This window comes from Sphaerodactylus townsendi, linkage group LG02 (genome assembly GCF_021028975.2).
Source record: "Sphaerodactylus townsendi isolate TG3544 linkage group LG02, MPM_Stown_v2.3, whole genome shotgun sequence".
NCBI classification, from domain to species: Eukaryota; Metazoa; Chordata; class Lepidosauria; order Squamata; family Sphaerodactylidae; genus Sphaerodactylus; species Sphaerodactylus townsendi.
The window spans coordinates 94,662,820-94,674,466 of NC_059426.1; positions in this window are offsets into that span (position 1 = coordinate 94,662,820).

Below are 11,647 nucleotides of genomic sequence, written 5' to 3' on the forward strand. Positions count from 1 at the left end.
CACCTGCTCTTAACCACTACACCCTGCTGAAGCCTCTTCTTTCCCTAACCTTTTATTCTCTGGGCTCCAAACCTGGAGTGGACAAGCCTATAATTATTGGTGTGTCATTTTTTTCCTCTTGGCAAGCCTTACTTGCCAAGGTCATTTTCCTCTTGGCAAGCCGTACTATTTACTTGATACAGCAAAAACTAAAATATGTTGCAGTTCTTTGTGCATTGATTTACTTCAGATTACATAGTCAGATTACATACATCAGTCATCATAAACAGATATATTTAAATTCATACTCATGTCTATTCAGTAGGGCTTACTCCCAGACAGATATTGTGCTTCTTGGTGATTGTAGAAAGGATGGGGGGTTAGTGTCCTTTATAATAATTTCCTGTAACAGATGCAGGTTCTTTCTTTTAAGTTCTTTCTTATTAGTTCTGCAATCTAATACATGAAGCTATAATACTACTATTGCTTGTTTTGGAAGCAGCAATTTCTAACATTTTAAGTAATTTTTGGATGGCTTCACAATGTAATGTGACTCATATATGAACAATTCTGTGGAAAGTTTAATATATAGTCATGCAAAATAGTATATCTATTGCTTTATTCCATTTATGCTTTTAAAATATAGCAACCATTTTAGAACTTAACATACATTTGTTAAACCTGCACAGTTTTGTTTGTCAGCTGTCTTCTTGCATAACTGAAGAGATTAGCGCCATTTTTTTCATGTTGACTAGTTCTTAATGTCTGAAATAAATGCAAGGATTAAGCCTGTCATAAAGTGTCAGCTATGACTTGGAATATTCCAGACCCCTTGCTGTCTGTCAGTCTCTACTTATCTATCACCAGAACAGCAAAAGGGTTATCCATTGAGGGACTACTAAAAAATGGTTTGTACATTTTAAAAGTGTACCCCATGGCTTGTTGAAAAGTTCATGCTCAGTGCCCTTAGGTTCCATTCATTTTTGAGAACAGTTGAATGTCAGCTGAAGAAGAAAAGCAGAATGAAAAGAAAGAATACTTATTTATTAATGTTTAATAAGTTATTTTAGACATATATACTATTCTTATTAAGATTTTTGTTGTTTTTCAATTAACTTAAATAAGACCCTACTTAATAGCTCGATCCAGAGAGCTGCGGTGGCTGGGGATAAGGCCGTTCCCATAGCACAATGCCACCTCCTGAGAGAATCCAGGCAGCATGGGGAAGCAGTGGAAAGAAGAAAATCCCTGCCTGAAAAGCCCCCACTGCAGCAAACAGACTTAAGCCATCCCTTTTGGGTGGTGTAAGTCCAACTCCTGTGCTGGGGCATTCCAGTGGAAGTGGACTAAGGTCATCTTGGTCCCTAGGAATGCCCCTAGCCCATCTCCAGCTGCCCAGCTTTAGATCAGCACAGCTATGAGTCTGGAGTCCATTTCTAGTTTGGGCACCACAGAGCTCTGCAGCACCCACCCACCTCTCTGTATGCTCTCCCCACTGGCATGGCCCCATGCAGGCTCCAAGAGCCAATTCACCCGACCCTTAGGATTGTACTGTTAGGCTCTAACACAATTTTTTTTTGTAAAGAGCCTGATTCCAACAGTGGTACGTGTGTTGAAATCAAAAGTTCTTTCCCTGTATTTTTTTTCTGCATAGAATGCCTTTTATTTACACAACCAGGGAAAAACGGGACCCCCAATTCTACCTTCTCTTCTAACTTTATGCAGAAAGGAGTGAGCAGAAGAACTCTGGGAAAAAATGAAAGCTCCCATCTTTTAAGTCAAATAATTCTTAATTTTAAAAAATGTACTTATGTGCAGTCACAAAGAGCGAGGGCCTTCCTTTGTAGAGCTTTCTTTGCTTCGCTTCTGAGATCGGTCTATATCAGGGGTCGGCAACCTTTAACACCCAAAGAGCCATTTGGACCCGTTTTCCATGGAAAATAAGAAGAAGCGGAGGAGGAGGAGGAGTTTGGATTTATATCCCCCCTTTCTCTCCTGTAGGAGACTCAAAGGGGCTTACAATCTCCTTGCCCTTCCCCCCTCACAACAAACACCCTGTGAGGTGGGTGGGGCTGAGAGAGCTCCGAGAAGCTGTGACTAGCCCAAGGTCACCCAGCTGGCGTGCGTGGGAGTGTACAGGCTAATCTGAATTCCCCAGATAATCCTCCACAACTCAAGCGGCAGTGCTGGGAATCAAACCCGGTTCCTCCAGATCAGAGTGCACCTGCTGTTAGCCACTGCTCTTAGCCACTACGCCACTGCTGCTCCCTTGAGAAAACGTTTGGAGCTGCAAATACTTTTTGACTTCTAAAATGAAGATAACACTGTATATATTCTCATGCAGGGAGAAGTTCCCTTCTTTGGGGCCCATTTTTACCCATCAAAGCAAAAAAAAAAAAAAGGGGGGGGGTAAAAAGTCTGTTGTTTTGTACATGATTCAAATGACCAGCAATAGAACCCCCATTTCACACATTTCTCTTATGTTGAAAGACACTGATTATACCCCCAAAAAAGAACCCCCTCAAAATCCACTTGGATGGCGGATCAAAATTGATGTCTTTAATATGGTTGTCAACTTCCGGGGGGGGGGGGGGGCTGAACTTCTCCCCTTTCTGAGAAAATGTCTGCCCTGGAGGGTGGCCTCGTCAGCCATATTCCTCACTGAGCATGGCCCCCACCCTGGTCCCAAAAGCTGTAGCTTCTAAGAATCTACCCCCAAATGTCCTGGGATTTGCCCGCCGGGAGTTGGAAACCTGCGGCAATCATGGCTGAGGATGATCCCAGCCTTCCTCCCTTCCACGATCTACAAGCTTACCCTTCACTGGCTTACTTTGAAGTAAACCTTCCAAGATCCACGTGCAAGGCTTTCCACATGCACTCTTGCCCTCCTTGGCAACGCAGAAGCAAACAATTCCCACCCACACCTCCCCATCAAACAGCCCAGACGAGTGCAACCTTGCAGGGCTGCAGGTAATAGCTCATATAAAACCTGACATTGTCTTTCTCACCTGGACTTAGCCAGGCTGCCATCTGCCAGGAAAGCCCCTGGAGCTCAGTGGGGCTGCTGGGGGGTCTTCAACCCAAGGTGGCGCTGCTGGGGTCCCCCATGTGGTCCGGCCCCCCAAGAAGGACCCTGGGGAAGAGGAAATGAGGCCACCCAAAACAGGGTCAACCCCTGGCCCCCCATTCAAGGGGGGCAGACTGAGGTTAGATTGCGCTGAAAATCTGCGCTCCTGCAATTCCCTCTTGTTTCCCGCCCTTCGCTGCTCATCTGTTCAAGAGGATCCACCAGTGGTGCTCTGCCCCTGCCCTGCACTGTCATCACTGTCATCAGCCAACCAGGCAGCTGGGACAGGGAAGCCGGAAGTGGCTTGGGATAGCTGTCTCGGGCTGTGCCTCTCTAGGAACAGGGCTAATTAATTAATTAATTAATCCCATTAACCCGTAGGGCGACTCTCCGAAGGAGGCTGAGAGGACTCAAGCCACACGGAGCCGCAGTGCAAGGACGAAAGTGCTGCATGCAGCTCCGGAGCCTCAGGTTGCAAACCCCTGGTCTATATACCATGATGATGATGATGATGATGATGATGGTAGATTTCACAGCTGCCAGATCTTTAGCTGGTTGTTGGCCTTCATTACAATTCGAGCCTCACCCAGAGGCCTACGAAGTTGTAATGTATTGGCGTAGTATTTGTGCGGATCCCAGTAGGGCTGCCTGCTGAATTTGACAGATGTTAATTTTGTCAGTTCGAAGATGTTTCAAGTGCTGCCCTAGTGTTTTTGCGATGGCGCCCAGCGTGCCGATTACCACTGGGACGATCTCAGCTGGTTTGTGCCATAGACGCTGAAGCTCGATTTTCAAATCATGGTATCTAGTGACCTTCTCGTGTTCTTTTTCAATGACTTTGCTGCCATCGGGGAGTGCTATGTCGATGATGCTCACTTTCTTGTCCTCAATCACGGTGATGTCTGGTGTATTGTTTTTCAACACTTTGTCTGTTTGGATTCAAAAGTCCCATAGGATCTTGATCTTCTCATTTTCCATTACTTTCTCTGGACAATGTTCCCACCGGTTCTTAGCTGTTCTTATGTTGTAATTCTTGCATAAATTCCAGTGGATCATCTTGGCCACTGAGTTGTGTTTCTTTTTGCACTCAGTCTGGGCAATCTTTTTGCAGCAACTGAGGACATGATCTACAGTTTCATCAGCTTTTTTTTTCACAATCTGCATTTTGCATCATCTGAGGATTTTTTGATTTTGGCCTTGATCAAATTCGTTCTAATGGCTTGCTTTTGAGCGGCTATTATTATTGTTGTTGCTGTTTCTGTTTCATAGACTGCCCAATCCCTGAAGGGCTCCCCTGCCATCTTCCCTGTCATTTTTAATTTAGGTACTTAGAAAACAGGTGCTGTTTTAGAAGAAATATCTGTCTTGTGTGAGACAAGAGGAATACCTCTTCTGACATGACACCCACTGTAACAAAAGTGGGCATTATCCTGAAAGAAAGTAAGCTTTTTTATATGAAAACTTTGCAGATTTCATTAATTTATTCATGCAATTAATTGATGTAAGACTAATCAGGTAACTGTTCTAAATATAAGCATGTTTAGCTCTACAAATTCTTGAAGTAATCTTCCAGGAAACATCAGTTCTTCCAACTGCAACGCATAACCCTCCCTTTTAAAACAACTATTAATATGTATTTCCTTATTTATGGCATGTTTATCCTGTGTGTCCCTCATTTCAGTGTGTTTTGTCTTCATTGTCCTCTAATTGAGGAAATGTCTATTCCGTTTTAGTACTTTTGAAAAGTATTAATTAACATTTTTTGTCATGCCAAGAGGTTGATAGATGCTGATTTTTAAAGACCAGGAGTTTAGAAAGACTGTTCTGTATCACTGCAGTACAGTTAGTGTGTGACCTCACAATGGCTTTTCTGAAGAGAATATTAAACTGCTTTCCTAATTTGCTGGGCAGACCTGCAGTGGAATACAATAACCTGACAGGTCGTCAGAGTCCACTAATGCTAACAAGGATGAATGGATCAGGAAGATTTCCAAAGAGGAATGTGGCTGCTGAAAAAGTCCCTCCCCCACTTTTAAAGAACTATAAACTTGAGAAGAAAGCAAACTCATAAAGGGCCTCACAGAATCCAGTCTCCAACTATCACACTGGAGATTATGATAAAAATTTTATGGAGGCTAGTTGTCCCTTTTCTGTTTTTTGCAGACCTCTTGCACTTCTCTTTATGGTTGCCTTGAAGACAGGTTGCTGACCTAGAACTGATCTAGTGTGATTATTTTTGTGTTTCCAGTTACCTACAGTTGTCTCAGGAGCTATTCCACAGATTAGCTAGTGTAAGAATTCTGTTTTAAATATTTGCAATGCCTAAGAATAAAGGAACACTGAAAATGTACTTTACTCAGAAATCAAAGAAAATATTTCTTCAGGCTCTTTTCTCTTCAAATTACTAAATTTTATTTCTTGTACATTTAGCACACAGTGGAGTTATAAGAGGATTGTGTGTTTTTCCTTTTGCAAGTATTAGGAATGTTATTTTTAGTCAACACCAATAGATTGTCTTTCATTATTGGCATATTTTTTGATGTTAGGACTTAAATGAAAAAAAGCCACATAAATCTTATTTACTTATTTACAATGCATTCCTTCTGATACCTTTATTTCTGGTCCAGACAAGGTACAAAATAGTTTCTTTATAGTTCATGCGCTAGTAAAGTCTTGCAGGGCAATCCATGGGTGGAAGGGTGAAAGAACTCATGGAAGTGGCACAAGGGTATTCTGCTGAGGTGCCCAGTTCACTGATGCAAGGGGCAAATGTGCCTATGGAGGAGTGAATATGCCAGTGATGGGGTGCCACACAACTGGGCAGTGCCTGAACATCAAAACTCTTCCACTATGGGAGCCCGCATTTGCATGGGTGGGGGTGGTCTGGAGATGTTCCCAGGGTGGAACCAATTTTAGTGGGCTTCCACATGGCTTTCAGCCCAGGAAAACCCCTTTCATCACCCAGTGTCCCGTGCCACATTTTAATGCGGTGTAGCCCATTGGCCAGCAGTAGGGGTTCTCAGATTAGCCAGGGAGTTTTTCAGTTTTCTTTGTTCCTCGTGCCTCCTGAAATCCCTAAGGAGGTGGCCGTCATGGTGCCATCCTTGGCTGCCGTGGAACTGTCTCCCACCCCTGTGAATTGCACTGTTGCTCTGTGATATATGGATGTACATTTTAACATACTTACTGGTGCCAACGCTAATTACTTAGTGATCACACAGTTAACAAATACCAACATGATGGTGCTGAGGGCAGCAATTCTGTGAGGCTGACTCAGAGTACTACTCAGGTCTTTTAATGGGATTTATTCTCAGGAAAGAGGACTGTACTAATAGTATGGTTCTGAAGTACGTATAGACCATTTATACATGCAGTATTTCCCCTTCAGCTGTTTGTTTCACAGTGGGTTTTTCTCACAGTTTTCTGTATGCACAGGAATTCTCCTGCAAAGTGTCCCTAGTAGAGCTGATTTGCCATTTTGCCTGGCCATCACTTCCTTGTTCTTTTTGTGCAACTGGGAAAGTTGCCTGCTTCTTGGGGCGGGGGGGGGGGGGCATTTAGCATTACTTTGCTAGACCATGTCAATTTCACTTCAATTATTTAAAGTCCTTCTTGTCGTTTTGAAATGATAGCCCAAAGTGTGGGAAGAACTAATGTGGTGTGGCCTGGAGAATGCAGGGAGGAACAAGAGAACCTGAAGAAAATCTAACACACATGGATTTCCATTGCTTTCCCTGCAAAGGGAGATAAAAAGTTGTGCTTAAACAGGTTTTGGAAACTGTGGGGTTTTTTTGTTTGTGGGTGGAACCATCAAAGAGGGAAAACCGTAGGAATAACCGCAAATCACACCTGAAAGGAACATGTGCTCAATGTGAAGGAGACCACTTGTGTGTATTTGAGCTTTTACTCCAGAAGGCTACCTGCATATTGCTGTGGTTAAACATCCTCCAGATGTTCAGCAAGGGTTTCTGTGCTGTCACTTGCATCATTATCAACATCTGTTTAGTTAAGCATTCAAACCTTTCCTTCATGGTGCTGGATACAGATCCCATCCCCCTCACACGCAACACTCTTCTAGGGGGCAGGAGAGAAGGATTTGTAGAAACCTGTTTCAACTGACAGTATCTTAGGTGCAAACCAACTAACCATTTTAGGCAGGTGGGGTGGGAGGGGGCTAGCACATGCCAAACAGAGCTATCAATTAGTTTTCCTAGCAAAACCTCTTGATGTTACACTGTAAACTGCTTTTGACTCTTTGTTGACTTATTTTTTTAAAAGAATACTTGGTCTGATATAGCTTCTAAGACAGGAGATGCTAAAACCCTCTTTGGGTGCTTGAACTTGTATAGTCTTGGATCGTGTTCTGTAATAGTAACTATGTGTTCTGAATCTGCTGCACCAGCAAGCAAGTGATTAGACTGGCTATGCTTTGGCCATCTTTTGCATCTACATAATTTTATAATCTATGATTACTACTCTACATTACAAGATTGGGAAAAGACAGCATTTTTACTGGTTGTTGTGGGCTTTCTGGGCTGTGTGGCCATTATCTAGTAGATCTTGTTCCTAACGTTTTGCCTGCATCTGTGGTTGGCATCTTCAGAGGTGTATCACAGAGAGAAGTGTATTACACGCTGTGTCCAGTGAGAAGGGAATGGTTACCAGTACTTAAAAACACCAGAATCAAAGGCCAAGGGCATGCTAGGTTCATGGGCAGTGAACTCCACCCAGACACATGATTTGCATTCACTAATACTGTTGCTACTGCAGAGAATGCAAATGCGAATATGAATGTAAATGGACTGAAAACCCCACCCCACGCAGTCAACTACACCTTTGCATCACAAGTTCCACTTACTGATTGGTTCCACACCCTGGGACATGGACAATATATACTAAACATTCCCTTCTCAGTGAACACAGTGTGTAACAGACTTCTCTCTGTGATACACCTCTGAAGATGCCAGTCACAGATGAAGGTGAAATGTTAGGAACAAGATCTACCAGACCATGGCCATGTAGCCTGGAAAGCCCACAACGACCAGTTGAGTCCTGCCGTGAAAGCCTTCAACAATACACAGCATTTATAATTTGTCATTTCTCAAACCAACCCTTCATCTTTATTAGAATATTAAATATGCACTTTTCTCTGGCAAAAATAAAATTAATAACTAAACTGTTGTTATTAAATAGGCACTCACAGAGCTTTTTGTCTTCAAACTTTTTGAAATGCATTTCCTTGGTCTATGAATAAATTTTATTTTGTAACTTACATAGCAGGTGTTTTTCTTAACCTTTTTTGTGTGGAAGAAATCCCAAGTTAGAGGAAATGAGCACTCTTTTATTTAAATTTCCTGAGATTAGAGGAAGAATACTTGCCAAACAATACCTCTTCACTTCAAAACCTTTCCTCATAAATTACGTTAGAGGATCTTATTAAAAGTCTGTAAAAAAATCCTATTAAAAATAGTTGATTGCAGCCCAGATCATCACAGCTTTGGTGCTTGAGCTGAAATACCACAGCTGTCCTGACAAAATATATTGAGAGACAAAAGGTTTTGTTTCCTTAGTAATAAATTATGTTTGTGATATCCAAAGTAAGATAAAACTTTCACTTATATATGAGTGAAAGAAGATTCTGGTGATAACTTCAAATAATCTATAAAAAGAATATGAGAATGTGGATACCAAATTAAAATCAGACTTCCTTTATGCTTAGCAAAGCAATTACTTTTGAAGCAAGTGAAGATTGTAACTGTGGATAATGGAATCTTACCAAAAAAAAGCTCTATACACTTCAAAATTGATATTTTTCAAGTCTGCTGTCCAAAATCTGCATGAAAGGAGACATTAACATTGACATTTAAAGTAAGATTTCTTAATTATAGAAATGTTTAGCCATGTTTCACATAAGCCACGTGTCCAATATGGTTATCACTTCAGGAAAGGTGTAACAGTGCACCTAGGATAATGTAATCCAGCTGCACTTCGTGCCATGCCCCCCTAGAAATTTCAGCATGATTGTAGAAATTTCCATGGGGCAAGCACAGTTGCTTTAAATTGCATCTAGAATTCACGTTATCCTGGAGTGCACTAAAGTCAGGATCGCTCAGGATTAAAATTCTGTTTTGGATTAATTTGCCAAAATTTACCTTTAAGCAAACTGTTCCTTGTTAGATTCTCATCTGTAATCATTCTCACAAAATTGTTGTAAATGTTACTGAGTTATGGCCCCATGGGGGGGAGGGGGGCAAAAGGGTTTGGGGGAACCGTGTGGCCTTGTGCCAGTGTGTTGGCCTTCCCTGGGGCACATACCCTGGCAGAGGAGGTGGACACACTGGTGGCCTGCCCTTCAGCTCCGCCGTGACAATACCCAAATTTCCAGGCTCCAGTGGGACTGTGCTGGCATCCTGATTAGATTCGGGGGGGGGGGGGGGGGGGGGCAGGGTGGGCTGGGTCATTCTCTGGGGCAGAGTCAACATTAGTCAATTGCCACCTGTGTGCCATTGGGTGAGTTTCTATCATATATATTCATGGGGATGAGATCTAACTGATTTTCTTTTACTTTTGAAAATAAGGAAAAGTGTAAACTTGAGCATATACTTTATTACAAATCAGCCAGTGAAAATTACAAACTGATTTAAGAATGAGTGTGACAAAAAGATAGTTATTAAAATTAACAAAATAACAAAAAGTTGTACTAGTAGACTATACTTATGTCAGAATGCATTAAATATTTTGGTTTAATTTAGTGTTAATCATAGAATTGGAAGGGACCATACAGGACATCTAGTCCAATCTCCTGCTCAATGTAGGATCAGAGCATCCTGGGCAAGCATTCACCAGCTGCTGCCGAGGGTGGGGGGAGCTCACCACCACTCTACTGTAATTTTTCCCTGTACCTTTCCACCTGTAATTTATACCCATACCAACAGGATAGCTCCCTCCCCACCTCTAAGTGACAGTCTATCAAACAGAGAAAGCAGTCATGCCCCCCCTCCTCAGCCTCCTCTTTTTCAGACTGAACTTTCCCAAGTCCTTCAACCTTTCCTCATAGGGCTTGATCGCCAGGCCTCTGATCGACTTCATTGCTCTCCTCTGCATCTGCTCCACTCTGTCCAGATCCTTTTCAAAGTGATGCATCCAGAACTGTACACAGTTCTGACCAATGCTATGTATAGTGGGATTATGACATCTTGCAATTTGGATGCTATACCTTTGTTGAAACACCCCAAGACTGCTCTAGACTTTCTTGCCTATGTCACACTGATTGCTTACTGTCCACCCATACCCCAAGATCTTGTTCATACATATTGTTACCCAGAAATGTGCCTGCCATCCAATATGTGTGCTTCTCGTTTTTGATACCCAGATGTAGGTAACACATCTGATTCTTGCTGATTTGTATCTTGTTTGCATCCTTTTCCAGTATGATCTAATATGATCAGGTCTTGCTGAATTTTCTACTTTCTGGATGTTTGCTACTCTTCCCAATTTGGTGTCATTGCAAATTTAACGTGTAGTCCTTCCACCCCTTCATCCAGATCATTTATAACAGTGGTCTTTTATGCAGTGGCATATCTGCCTGTCCCCAGGCACCACTCTTCTGGTCACATGGGGGGCGCAAAATCAGCCCCCCCACATGACCAGGAAGTCTTGCTGTCTTGTCGTTTTTGCATGCCTCGACCCCGTCCGAGGCACGCAAAAAACGACGACGAGGCAGCAGGACTTCTTGCTGCCTCCAAGCGCCCTCAACCCCACCCTGGACTCCCCCTACCCCTGCTGGCTGGGCTCCCAGGCCAGAAGAAACTCCCCTGCCGGCTGGGCAGGCCAGAAGAGACTGAAGTCCCGGCCTTGGAGACTTTCTTTTATAAGCACTGAGGCCGGGAGTGGGGCTTGGGGAGCAGGAAGTCCCACCCCTTCCTGCTCACTAAGCTCCACCCCCTAGCCTCAGTGCTTATAAAAGAAGGTTCCCGAGGCTGGGACTGCAGTCTCTTCTGGCCTGCCTGGAGGGGAGGTCGGAAGAGACTGCAGGCTGCCGGCTGGGAGCCCAGCCAGCAGGGGGAGTCTGCGGGGGGGAAGGTGGGCATCCTAGACCTTGCCCATGTCCATGGTGACATGGGCGGGGTCAAGGGCAGTGGGTGTGGAGCCTGGGGCATTAGGCGGCGGAGCTAGGTTGGTGGGGGGCAGAGCCTGGGGGGCGTCCTGGAGACAATTTGTCTCCGGGTGCCATTTACCCCTGGTATGCTTCTGCTTTTATGCACAACCAAAATAAGGCACCCTGGGGATGTCTTTAAAAAACTTGTCTCATTTATTTTTTTTGTTGGGACAGGACAAAAATAAAGCATCTGAGGAGAGAGTAGTGTTTTTTCTCCCATGTGCTTTGCAAGCTTTTAGTTTCGCTTCCTGCCACTGGCCACTTTCTGAGGCTTAAATTCCCCATGTCACCTGCCACTTGCTGAAGTTGTCCTGGGATGCTTGCTCTGTTGGTATCGCAACTGTGCTTCTTTTTAATGAATTAAGCACATGGATCAACTTCATATTTCCTCCCAATTCTGGCAATATATAGTTTTCCTGTTTTTTTAAAAAAATAAAGGAGGT